Source organism: Lygodium microphyllum, chromosome 7 (genome assembly GCF_053477565.2).
Source record: "Lygodium microphyllum isolate KBCC chromosome 7, Lygodium_microphyllum_v1.1.10, whole genome shotgun sequence".
NCBI classification, from domain to species: Eukaryota; Viridiplantae; Streptophyta; class Polypodiopsida; order Schizaeales; family Lygodiaceae; genus Lygodium; species Lygodium microphyllum.
Window position 1 is genome coordinate 94,072,928 of NC_141141.1, and position 14,178 is coordinate 94,087,105.

Below are 14,178 nucleotides of genomic sequence, written 5' to 3' on the forward strand. Positions count from 1 at the left end.
AGTAGAGGGAGCTTGCCACACTTATGTGACTGTTTCACTTAGACACACACACACAAGGACATCTCCCAACTGACTATTGTGGTTCCTATGGCTCTCCTACACCCCATGCATTAATCCTAGGATACAGTGTCTTGCACATATAAAATGACATACATAGAGTCTCCTCTTGATATTATACGATCCAAGAGATTTAGTATATCCTTACACAAATTTTTCCCAAGATAATTGTTCGAACCTACTATAGAGGAACCTCTTTTGCTTAACAAAGGCCAATACTTTGGCAAACAAGTGCTATGCATCCAAGAGTTTTACTTCAATACCATGCTTCATGCATATGTAATGTTTCATGCCCTACTATGCTAAAAAAACCTTAATTAACAACTAGCCATGTGTTTTGCAAAACATTCTTTCCATACTTTTTCATAATAGTGTAGCATTGAGGAGATGGAATTTCGCAAACTGGTGCTTCCACTCCTTTAGATATTCAACAAGTCCCGATATGATTCACTAGAATGCATAACCTTTTATATTTATATCAAAGACTTGGCATTTCAGCCTTCATTGCACATTGACACATTATATGTAGCATTGTTTATATCATATGTCTTTTTTCAATGGAACACGCCCTTAAATGAGTACTTTAACATAGAAGCAAGTGTAGGTTGAGGCTAAACCTCATGCCCTACAACCCACCATACATCCGAACATGTTGTCCTATTTTCTTTTCTTTTTTTAGATTTAAAAACTATTTTTTTGTTCTTCTTTCTTGTGATAGGATGTATATAAAGTATAGATAAGATATAATATAAAATAAGTGCCCTACTAAGTCAAAAAAATGCATAGCTAACTATACTAATTGATTTATATTTATAGTATTCGACTAGTGCTATAACTATACCAACTATAGGTAGGTATAACAAACCAAATATGTCTGCATATGTTTTGAGCTTGCCATCTCAATTCTCTTTTACAAATAACTTGGCCATGTGCTCAAGCTTCCACCCCCTCCTAAAATCTTTCAATGATTCTCCTTCCTCCTATTGAAGATCTTGAACCTATCCGTGAAGGTAATGACTCCTCTTCTCCCCTAGTTATTCAAATGAAGCACTTAAAGCTTGTGGCTGAAACAATTCCTACTTCAGTTCTTCCAATGTTAGTTCCTACTTATTTTCCTTAATTATTTTTTTTACAAGTGCTCATTATTATGCAATTTCTCATCACACAATAACAAAGAACAACCATGACAATCATCATACATCACTTCATCCATATTTCCCATTTCTTTCTATCATTTCTATCATTTATTATCAAAATCATTCATTTTGTATGCCTTTTGGGTTTTGGATAATTAATTTCTCACTATCACAATGGAAATTTTTGAATTTCCTTTGTGATAGCACTCAAAAACCACACATACTACTCTCATATCAAATTCCATTCCATATGAACAAAATGAACTAAATTTTCATGAAATCGAGACTTATCTAGACTTTTTTGTGTTTCATATTTTTACTGTTCCATATGTAGTTAGCCAATTGGTTTTAATTAGTGTTCTAATCATTGTTGGTCATCACTCATCAGCATTAGTAGCATCTCTTCCTCATCTAGTTCAAGCTAAACAACCATGTATCATCTTGATCTTCTCTTATTTCTTCCCACACATGAACAATCCACAAGAAGAGAGAGAGAGGGAGGAGAGAGAAATATCAAAATTGGGCCTCTTTAACTGGGCCATTATATGCGGAGACGAAGGTGATGACACAAAGCATTGAAATTGAGGAGAACCATGGTGTGACCAATTGATATTAGCATTTTTTGGCTCTACCATAGCCCTTTAAGCCCCCTCATCTCTTCATTTCATTGCCTCTCCATCCTTGTTGGCACATAGTTGAAAAAAAAAACCCCCCATACAGAAGAAAATTAGGGGGTGAGACACCCCAAGGGTCACACCCCTAATCACCTGAAAAGCCATTTTTACGCATCTTTTTTCTCCCCCACTTGGGCACTTGCATCTCTCACATCTAGCATAAAATGTATGATTTGAAAATTTGTGCCTGCTCGTCATTTGAGACTCGAACACTCATTAGCACTTTTCTTTGTCAATCTCATTGCTTTACGGGGTTTGCCTTCAGACACAACATTAAAACTTGTCTTTCAAGAATGCTTAAAATCATCAAATTTACCTCTAGCACTACCACTGGATCCACATTTTCACTTTTAAATGGTACATTCTTGCATGCTTCTACCCCTTTATTTGGCCTAAATTCCCACTCTGATTGGCAACCATGGGATAGGGTGAATCAGCCCTGTTGAACCTACAAATTGATCTACACATAAATAAAACATAAAGGAAATGTAAAATCTTGCTCTTGGCAACCATAGGATAGGGTGACTCGGCCCATTAAGTTTACGAATTGATTTGCACACAAAGGAAACATAAAGAGCATCAATCTACTTAAAAAAAAATACACAATGTAACACAACACAACTCTCACCCTACGCCTTGACAAAGATCAAAGCATGAATTCCATAAGGGATAGATAAAGCATAATCTAAGAAAGAGATCAAGAGCTAGGTGCTACCAACTAGTACCACACAAACCAACTAAAAGAGTTATCAAACAAGTCATCCTAAGTGGTGGTATAGCTCACCCACTTGACCTAGGACAATTGGACTAAGAACTCCTACTAGGTGAGGACTACTATAGCCTGGTCTAGTTAAATTCATATATTTTTTCTATTTTTTCATATTATTTATTCTTCAGTACTTGATATTTAGATGTGTAAAAAAAAAAAAGTTGAGTATATTGTGGTCCAAGGAAAATAGGATATTGATCCAGTCTTAATACCCAAGAACTTACCAAGCTCTCGTGAGGTAACACTATATTCTTTTTTCTTGCTTACTTTTATTTTTTCTCCAACCATTCTTATTTTCTTTTTCAGCTAAGTGTCACCCCTAGGAAGATAAGGCCTTAGCCCTGGGTCTCTCATTCCCAGGAACCTACCAAGCCTTTGCAAGGTGATAAATATCTACTCTTGAACATGTTCTTCCTTTTGTTTTCTTAGTTTAGGGTTAGAAGCCCTTTTTACATACCTTGTTGTTGTAGGATTTCATATATATTTATCATTTTATTACTTTATTTATTAGCAAGCTTCCCTAGTTGCCTCACAACTAACAAGAATTCCTAGAACTAGCTTTTTAGCATTCTAGCAAGATAGGGTCACTAGGACTATCTCTAAGACCAATCTTTGTATACCCACCGATAATGTCTTCACAGGAGGTGGACAACTACTCAAACCTCCCTAGACATACCCAACCTAGTCCTTGGACTTCATGTCTTGATTGTTAGTCCCCAACAAAGAAAGAAACATCTCCAACAAATACACATACACAATCTTCTTAAAGGAAAAATAACTCTAGAAGGAAAGATGTCACTTGGACTAGCCCGAAGAGCAATGACTGCTCTTACGGTTGCCATCCTTGCAACCGGACTGAATGTTTCTTCATAGTCAATGCCATATGTTTGCGCATACCCCTTGACTACTAATCTTGCCTTGTATCTGTTCATAGAACCATCTGCATTGTGCTTCACCTTATAAACCCACTTACAGCCAATTACATTTTTACCTTTAGGCAAAGGTACCAATTCCCATGTAGCATTTTCTTCCAAGGCATCCATTTCTTCATCCATGGCTTTCTCCCATTTTTCTTTTTCCATGGCTTGCTCAAAAGAAGTGGGTTCTGGTTCCTGTATCACTTTGACCATATATGCATAGTGAATGGCTGTAAATCCATCATATTTCAACCTATCCACAGGATACCTAGCTCTCGTAGACCTGTGCAAAGTAGGTTCACTCCCAGGTGCTCTCAAAACATCCCTGGTCTTCCTTACTCCAGGTGTAACAATAGAAGGAATATCCAACTCATCATCAATGCTCTGTTCTGAGCCACTGGATTCACCATCCACATAAGAGTGACCTGCATCCACATCAAACATGGGCTGATCAACCTTCTCTTTTCCTTTTCATGATACCTACATACCACTATCTGCATTGCTTTGAGAAGATTCTCTTGATCTCAATCTGCCTGTCCATGGCGAAGAATGTGAACCACTGCTAGAGGACGCTCCAGGTCCACTAATATTTTGTGACTGCTGCTGTGAATTCTGTGCAGCATTACCATTTTGCGCATCTACATCATCAATCACATTTACTGGTTTATACCAGCTACTCATCTCATCAAAAACAACATCTCTGCTCACTGTAAACTTACGAGTAGAAGGGTTATAGCATCTATACCCTTTTTGCTGCAGAGAGTAAGCAATAAAGATGCACTTCTTAGCTTTTGGATCCAACTTGGATCTCAACTCATCTTGCACATGTACATAGGCAATGCAACCAAAAATTTTCAAATGAGAAATATCTGGTTTCCTACCAGTATATCTCTCCTCTGGAGTCATTCCATGTATTGCTGCAGTGGGAGTCATGTTCATTATGTAGACTACTGTAGCAACTGCTTCAACCCAATAAAAATCTGGCAAGTCTTTTTCATTGAGCATGGCACGAGATACCTCTCCAATATGCCTGTTTGTCCTTTCTGCAATTTCATTTTGTTGTGGGGTATGACTGCATGAATATTGCTGCTTTATGCCATACTCGTGCAATAAGTTTGCAAACTCATTTGAGAGGTACTCTCCCCCTCCATCTGACCTTAGGCATTTTATCTGCACGCCTGTTTCTTTTTCAACCATAGCTTTAAGAGTTTTGAAATGCCCAAAAACTTCATTTTTCTTTTTCATAAAATATACCCAAACTTTTCTGCTATAGTCATCAATAAAAGTAACAAAATAATGACAGCCTCCAAGAGATGCAGCTTTAGTAGTCCACACATCAGAGTGGATTAATTCCAATGGCTTCTCACTCTCTTGAACATGTCTAGGAAATGGTTTCCTTGCCTGTTTTCCAAACTGACAGGCTTCACATACCTTATGCATTTTTGCAACCTTGAATTTAGGCAAACCTGCAACAATATTTTGGGCCTACATTGATTTAAGTCGCTGTACATTAACATGACCAATGCGTTTATGCCAGATATCAATATCTGCAACTACACCGGTCCCATGTGCAAACATTGCTGCACTCAATTCAGACATGTCTGCATCCAATGTAAACATTCTGCCCTTCTTTTTTCCTTTTGCTATCAAGCGACCTTTATTTTTCATATCCTCAACAAAGCATCCATGAGGATTAAATCTGACCTGCAAGCCCTGCTCAACCATTTGACCAACAAAAACCAGATTCTTGGTGATATTCGGGACATGAAATACATCGGATAGGTATTTCTTTTTCCCATCCTGCATAGACAAAGGAATTTTTCCAATCTGCACAATAGGATGTGCAGTATCATCACCAGTCTCCACAAATCTTGGTTTTTCCATTTTTCTTGCATCCTCCATCCATTCTGCATGACATGTCATGTGGTTTGATGCACCTGAGTCAACATACCATACATCATTGCTTTCTTCTGCACTTGTCACAGAATTGTTCATGTGCTGCACCATAAACAAATGCTCATTTCTGTCATCACCCTGTCTACTAGAAGATGCATAATTCCCTTGTTGCAGTTTTCCATTCATAATGTCATTCTGCTTTTTATAGCAGTCTTTAGCCATATGACCCATTTTACCACAGTAGTAGCATTCAACATTACTGTTTGCATTTTGGCCTTTTTGCCATCCACCACGACCTCTTTGGCTCCCCCTGCCTCTAAAGTTACCACATCCTCCTCCATAGGACTGGTTTTCTTGAGTTTGCTGCATATTCTAATTTCTACCACGGGCTCCAAAACAGCCTCCTCTACCTCTTCCAGCATTTGAGTAGAAGACAGCTTCTTTTGAAGTTCCTCCTGAAGAAGATGCACCACCATTTCTCTACTCCTCATAAATTAGAAGAGCAATCACCTCCTCAAAATCAGGAAATCTTTCACGAGCTGAAATGGATGTCCGAAACTGTGCATAATCCTTTCCTAGACCATTCAAGGTCACGGAAACAAAATCATCATCTTCCACTGGCGACCCAATGGAAGCAAGTGCATCTGCAATCTTCTTCACCTTCATGTGGTAGTCATTGATGCTCATACTTTGTCTTTGCACATTATGCAACTCTTGCTTGAGTTGCATTTTCCTGGCTTGCGTATTTGTGCTATACATTTTTGACAAAGTATCCCATGCCTCCTTTGGCGTACTTGCATCCTGAATATGCACAATCATAGAGTCTGAAATACTGATAGACAGCCAGTACATAACTTTCCTGGCTCTGTTATGCCATGCTTTGAATGCCTGCATTTGCTCTTGATTGGAAACATCAGGAAGAACTGGTTCTTCTTCATTTCCTGCAACAAATTTCCAATATCCTTTTCCCATAAGGAAATTTGTCATTCTAAACTTCCAAGCTTGGAAGTTATTCTTGTCAAGCTTTTCAGTGACAATCTGTGAAAGAGAATCAGATGCCATTACAGAACACTGCAAAAAATTCTGTCACTCCAAAAAACACAACTTCACCCTCACAAGGGAAAATCTGCAAAACTGGCGAAAGTGGTATTTGACCACACAGTCACTTCCTAGTGACAATTTTGCATCAACAGGCAACAGGGATGATTCTGTAACTCCCAATGTCTCTGCGCACAAGCATACGATGCAATTTCTACAGTAACTTTTCACCGACCTATAGAACAGTGGCTGCACAGCATAAAATTGGGCCTTTTCCTGAGTGCGTGCAGAAAACTTCCGCCTCCAAAACAGGCCCCGAAATGGCCTCAAATAAAAAAAACAAGGTCGTCTTGCAAATATTGCCCTCTTGCTTCACCGCGAAGGGCGTCTCAACCTGAGACAATGCACTCCTGCACTTTCCGGCTGTGCTACCTGCAGAGATCTGCTCCCAAAATAGAAAATGAAAGCAACACTGCTCCTCTTACCAGAACACCGCGAGCTTGGCTTGCTTTCTTGAGCTCCTTACCACGAACAAGGCTCTGATACCATGTCAAGATTGTGGGAAAGAAGGAAGGAGTCTCACTTGAAGCTTTCTTGCTTGCACAATGGGGGAATACACACAAGGGTGGAGTCTGAAAAACAGTTTTCCTCTTCTTAGTTGTGTAAGCCAAAATAACTCAAGTACAAAGAAATAGAAGAACCCTATATATGGGTCTCAAACCAAACTTAACTAACTAAGGTGGCATACTAACTGAGCCACGAACTAGAGTAGATAAGGATAGCTATCATGTAACTGTTATTCATGGGCGGTGTACCAACCGCGTCTGCAACTGACAAGTCGGTGACATAAATACACAACGGTCACCCTGGCGCATCACGAGTGGAGCTCGATATCTCAACACTTATTTCCTTCTTGTCCTTTTCATTATTCTCATCATTTTCTTTTCTCTCTTGTTTTCCTTTTTATTTTTTTCATTTTTAAAAAAAAAATCTTATTAAAAAAAATTAACTTAATAAGGGAGCATGCTAAGAGGCATATAATTGATGAGCAGGGGTCAAGTTGCATGGTGGCTTAAGGGCTTTACTGAGAAATGCTCTGCTATCCAAATAACCCTTTAAGTTGGTTCTTACATTGAGTGGACTAGATTATAAAAATGAGTGGTTACACTTGGTGAATCTACTTTCACTCATATCTTCTAAGAGGTTCATACAAAATGCTGACAAGAGAGTGGCTCTCACTATGAGGTCCACTATACATACACCTATCTATCCTAGCATTGAGATTAAAAAAGAGAGGAAACAATTGCTCTTCCTCTACAAAGAGTAGGTTTTTGTTTTAGTAATATTTGCAGTAGGTGGAGGTAATTACATGTGGTGATGAAAGTGAGGTTGAGGCATGAGGAGAAGTCCTTGAGGAAACTTGCTATAGATGGATGGAGATCCCCTTTGGTGAAGATCAAGCTCTCTTCATGGATTGAGACATTTACGTTGTAGATTAGAGGAAAGTCATATCTACCATGCACCTCCTAGTTAAAATTGACTCCAAACCTTCTTGTGTAGGGCATGTAGATAGGATCATCCATTCATGGGGTAGGGTACTATAGAAAGCCATCCAGACCTCTAAGATAGAGTCCCATACATTCATATGCCACTTAGGTTGTGCCTCATATCCCTCTACTCTCTCCGAGGTACCTCAAACACCTTATCTTCCCAATAGTCTGCAGGTTCTTGCCTCCACCTCGTGGGATGCCTCCTTCATTCCTCTAGCCATCTCCTTCCTAGCCTTGTTGAAAGCTTGATGGGGTGGTATATTAGGGGGGAGACGGTTGTTTAATGGTCACCAACCCTCCACCTGGGGGGTGCATGCCCCCCTCTCCTTCTCTTAACTCCCTCTCTCTCTCTCTCTCTCTCTCCCCAACATGTTGTTGGCGGGGAGAGAGAGGGAGAGGTAAAAAAATTTAAGTTAATTTTAAAATTTTTTAAAAAGAGGGGTTCTCATGGGGGAGGCATAGGGGGGGAGATATTACATCCTCTCCCCCTTAGAGGAATCGAGATGTCCTCATCTCGAGAAGACCTGGGGGTATTGTTGGTTGAGAATATTTTCATTCATCTAGGTGGCATCCTCTTCAAGATAATCTTTCCATTGGATGAGGTATTCTCTCAAGGTCCTTGATCTCAAATGCCTCTCCCTAACATCTACAATTCTATCAGTCCGTAGCTCAAGGACTCCTTGGCTAGGCATTACAATTTGTTGATCATCAAGTACATGCCCCGGATTAGGTAGATACTTTTTCAATAGGCTAATGTGGAATACATTATGAATCTTTAGAGTTGCGTGCAACTGTAGTCTGTAAGCATTAGGCCCTAGGCACTTGATGATCTTATAAGGTCCACAATACCTCGGACTTAACTTCTTGTACTCTCCCAAGGACACTGAACTCTTTTTAGGGCGTACACGGATGAAGACCGTGTCACCTTCGATGAAGGATCTATCTTGCCATTTCAAGTCAGCGTAAGCCTTCTATCTATCCTTGGTAGCTTGAATTTCTTGTCTTATTGATTTGATTTGATCATCCATATCTTCCAGCATCTGTCTTGAAGCTTCTACCCTCAAATTTGGATCCAAGAAGTTCAAAAGGGTACGACAATCATGCCCATACAATGCTTGGAAAGGGGCCATAGGAATACTCTATTGGTAAGAAGCATTGTAGGAAAACTCAACCAGGGGTAAGTATTGAATCCACTTTTTGGGTTTGTGACAGCAGTATGCCCTAAGCATATCTTCAATGACTTGATTGACTCGTTCTGTTTGACCATCAGTTTGGGGATGGTAAGCTATACTGAAACAGAGTTGAGTTCCAATAGCCTCAAAGATAGCCCTCCAGAAGTATGATGTGAAAACAGAGTCACGATCACTAATAGTTCTTCTGGGTAACCCATGAAGTTTGAATATTTTCTTGATGAATAATCTTGTGATGTTCAAAGCTTTGTAGTTCGTCTTGACAGGGATGCGATGTGCGACCTTGGTGAGCATATCTACTACAACCAAAATAGAGTTGTATCCTCCCTGAACTTGGGGTAAGACAACAATAAAGTCCATACTAATGAACTCCCATTTCATTTGCGGAATGTCAAGTGGTTGCAATTTCCCAAGTATTTTAACATGTTTTGCCTTAATGCCTTGTCAAGACAAACATTCCGTGACATATTTGAGTACATCTTCCTTGAGCCTTTCCCAAAAATAGCTCTTCTTGACTATGTTAAGGGTCTTGGCATAACCAGGATGTCTTGAGAAAGGGGAGTCATGGGCTTCCCAAAGTATCTTCTACTTGAGAGTTTGGCTCGCAGGGATACATAATCTTGTCTAAAGTAGACAAGTCCACTACCGATGGAGAATTCTTGATACTTCGTCTTTAGCTTCGGGTCTTGATCCTTGATGAGAATCTCCCTTAGCATTTTCTGATAGACTGGGTCATGATATGCCCCCTCTTTTGCTAGCTCAAGAATCGAGTTGTTTGGCATTGATACCTTTGTGGCTAGAGACCTTGCTGTTGATGGATCTTGCAAAATAAGAGAATTTAGAAATGCCTTGTGAGATTGAGTACATCGGCAACTACATTCTCTTTTCCAGGCCTATAATTGATTTCAAAATCATATTCTTCTAGCACTTCGATCCAATGACTTTGCCTCATATCGAGCTCATTCTGGGTAAAAATCCATTTAAGACTCTTGTGGTCCATTACTAAGGAAAATTTGTTACCTAGCAAGTAATGTCTCCAAAGTTTGAGAGCATGGATGATAGCCAACAACTCCAAGTCATGGGTAGCATAATTCCTTTCATGGACCTTCAATTTTTGTAATATTCCCGAATCCAACCATGCATTCTGCATAAGAAATTCCTCTTAGGTTAGGATAATAGCATTTTTTTAAAAAAAATAATCCCTCTCTCCTCCAGCCGACTGTTGTGGTGCAAGAGAAGGGTTTAGCAAGAGCCACTAAGCTCCTTGTTGGAGCTTGAAGGAAGGAGGCTCATGCATATTGACGCGTGGGGGAGGGAGGATCCCCCTCCCCTCACCTATATAAATGGCATGGGGTTAACCAAGGGAGGACACGGGCTGTCATGTAGCAAGTGAAGATGCTGTCAAACTGCCGAGAGGAGGAAAGAGGAGACTGAAGGCATTGTAGAATTTGTCGAGAGGAGGAGAGGACCATCATCGTGCCGCTTCGCTAGCTGAGAGGGAGGAGGAAAGTCACTGCTGCGCCGTCCTCTGCTGCTAGCTCGCTGCCAGAAGTCACCTCCTTTTCCCTCCACGTGGGCTCCACAGTACTTCCAGAGGCTTGGAAGCTTCTTAGGAAGCTTCTATAGCTCCTAAGAAGCCCCCCTTTCACATGGCCTACTTAAGGCCTTTCAAATAACACCTCCCACACATGAGATTTCCTCCGAAGGGATCTATAAGCCCCCTTTCCCCCCCCAAATTTTCCTTGAAGGGCCTTCATGTGGTCCTTAAGCCCTTTTCCCTCCCCCCCCAAAAATTCCCTCCCAAAGGGCTCTTTAAGCCTTTTCCACCCCCACATAAAATTCCCTTTTTGAAGGGCTTATACACCCCTTGCTTCCCTTTTTCCCATGGGGTGTCGACAGACCTTGAAAAAGGCCATTAAGCCCTTTCCCGTGGCTTGATAAGCCTTGTTTCAGGGAGATATCCCTTTTAAGGACTTTTATACCCTTTGGCCCTTTTTCCAATCCGTTAAAAATCGAGTTAGTACCCCTTTTCCATGGGTCCTATCCGAGGCCCTTAAAAAGGCTCATTAAGCTTGTCCCCTTGGATTTCCTTCAATCTCCCAATTAGCCCAAGTGCTAAACCCCTTTCCGTGTATTCAATTTGCACCGCTTCTACAAAAGGAAGGAAAAAACATTCATAAAGGATGGTGGAATTACAAAGGGAGTATTGGAAAGCCGCATCCAAGACGGAAAGGACGCATTCGCGATGGCTCCTAATAAAGCACAAGGCGCAACTGCAGGAGGATCGTCTCCTAACATCCATGTGGACATCTCACCACAAGTCCATGTTTTTCTTCCTAATTTTTATTTTACGTTGTTATAATTCAATCGTGCATGGATCATTTTTGGAAATAGGATGTATTATTTCATCTTAAATACCTTGGTTAACTTAAAAGAACTAGCTCACGACGGAAGAGTTCGGCCATTAGTATTTTTAATAAAACGAACAAAGTAAAGTGAGCAGAGGATTGATATGCGTTTATAGCAAGTAGTTTTTGTGAATTTCAATGAATTGAACTTAGATTAATGTCCATATTTACAAAACGGAATTAAGATAGTGCCCTCCATTTAGGCATGGGAGTATAAATTGCATGTCGCATTATTAGGACATATCTTCTTCGCAACGAGTCATTATGGAAAGTGCTAATAATCCATAGGAAATTGCAAGGCATGAAATGATTCTTAAATTTCATAACTCCAGTCAATTGGTATAAATATCATTTTTCAATTGCATAATTATTAGTAAAAGGCTGCATGTTTTAGCATGAATCTTGTTCTCATGTTATAGAATGATTAATTGGAATTAGGCTATAACCTAACCTATGCTTGATCTTAAACTGAAAAGTTAGGATTTGAAAATCAACTTACGCGTAGACAATAAGTCATGTGGTTATGGAAATGATAGCGTAATTATCTTCAAGAATAGACAGGTTAAATTGGCATAAACCTAAACACCTAAAATTGTGGAGTACTCGTCTAGAAAAGGGTTAATTCAATGCGACTTATCCCAAGGAACTGACTAGGGTTAGCCTGGTGAAGACATTTACCTAGTCACACGCATTTCCAAAAATTGAAACTCCTATATCCTAAATACTTGCCCACATTCATGGAATTTAGGGATAGTAGGACTTACTTGCGAGAAGTGATCTAGGGTTTTCCTAAGAATCTCTCACTAAAAAGATGAAACTGGAAACCCTAGGACTGACAAGTCGGCCTAATGCCATCAGGAATAGATTATTTCGTGACTCCATTCGATGGGTAAATAGTCCCATAGTTGATGCGACACTTGTGAAATAAGCGGTAGAGTCGCATGATCTTGTGATTTGATCACAAGGGAATGGCCAATTCCTCAGAATGAGATTGGCAAATTCTTACGCAAGTTATCTTGAAAGAGGATGAATAATTGTCCTAATATAGTATCTTTCCCGGATAAAGATAATTGCTAGGAAGCAAAGGACAAGCCAATAAATGGGAATAACATATGAACTTAAGATATCGATCAAGTCAATTTAATAGGGTATGCCCTAACCCAGGATATAGGGGATCTTGCCAAGTCGGAAGCAATCACGGATCGAGTGCTGGATGCATTTGGAAAGAAGGATTCGCTCCTTAGCAGTAGGCCAAAAATAACGACCAATGGAATTGTTTATGCTTGTAAACAATTTTAAGAGCATTATTTTTCTTTGTTTGCTCAAAGAATTAAAGGATAAGTGGATATCTAATGCTTCAGGTTGAAGGCCTGAAGGGAGAGGTAGCTTCAGTTACCCCCGACTGCATACCTAACCCTAACCAATGGGGTTGTTAACTGTGCTGGGAAGGTGGACCGAACCCGCCGCGAGAGTTCTCTCCGTTAAGCGCTACTTGGAGCAGGAGGACGTTTGGGTGCCAAGGGGGGGCTCTAGCCTTAAATCCCTTGCCTTTCGGGCCTTGCACAAGAGGCTAACATGACTCGGGATTGGATCTCAAGGCCCGCATACTAATCTATGGGTAGAATCTTGGATTAGTGGTCCCTGTGGATTGCTGGATAGCCTTCGGGCGGATTGTGGATAAGCCTATGGGCTGGACTTTATGTATTTCAAATATAAATATGATAACCTGTTAAAAAGGAACTTGTTTGAAATTACTTTTCTATGTCAAGTGATATGATTGCATGAAGGAACTAGTGCCTAACAGGATAATTAAGGAAGCTGATTGTTACATGTACAACTAAATGTGTTAGGTAATTAAATAACTAAAACAACCTGAGGAAAGTGCGGAGGATGTGGCCATAGGTCCATCCTACGGATGGGTGGTTGGGGTTGGCTGGGAACTTTTCTCAATCAAGATGGACAACAGGAAGATCGTTCAAAGAACAGAACAACAAGAGCATTGACCTAGAGTTATAACTGATCCCGATTTACGATGTTTTAGGGGAATGGAATGGGACTATGCTTTATGGCAGAGAGATTGAGCTTCGCATCCCTCTCGTTTTCCATTCTCCTTGAACCAAGTGCAGCGTGAATCTGCTTCGGACCTGATGTTTCTGCGTAATGTAGTTCGCTTGGGTTCGACGCTAGTTGCCATTAGGAAATGACCAATAGGGAAAACCCTAATTCAGGTCGGTCCTAAGTGGGAACGGCCGGAATACTTCCGCTATGTGGCAGACGCGGAAAGTCCTAGATCACAAACCCCATAACATTCCATGGAAGTGCCAGGCGGAGCTTTCTAGACATCCTTTCCGATGGATTTCTAAGAGGTGTCCTGAGGATAACAGGTGGACACGTTATAGTTGGTATCAGAGCGAACCAACGAAGGATTTGTTTTTATGAAATCTTAATAAGATGAAGTAAAGCAAATGTTGTTGTTCCAAACATTTCCTTACTTTCAATGTTGTCTTGCAGAATTACGAAGCATGGAACAGGTTCTTAGTGTT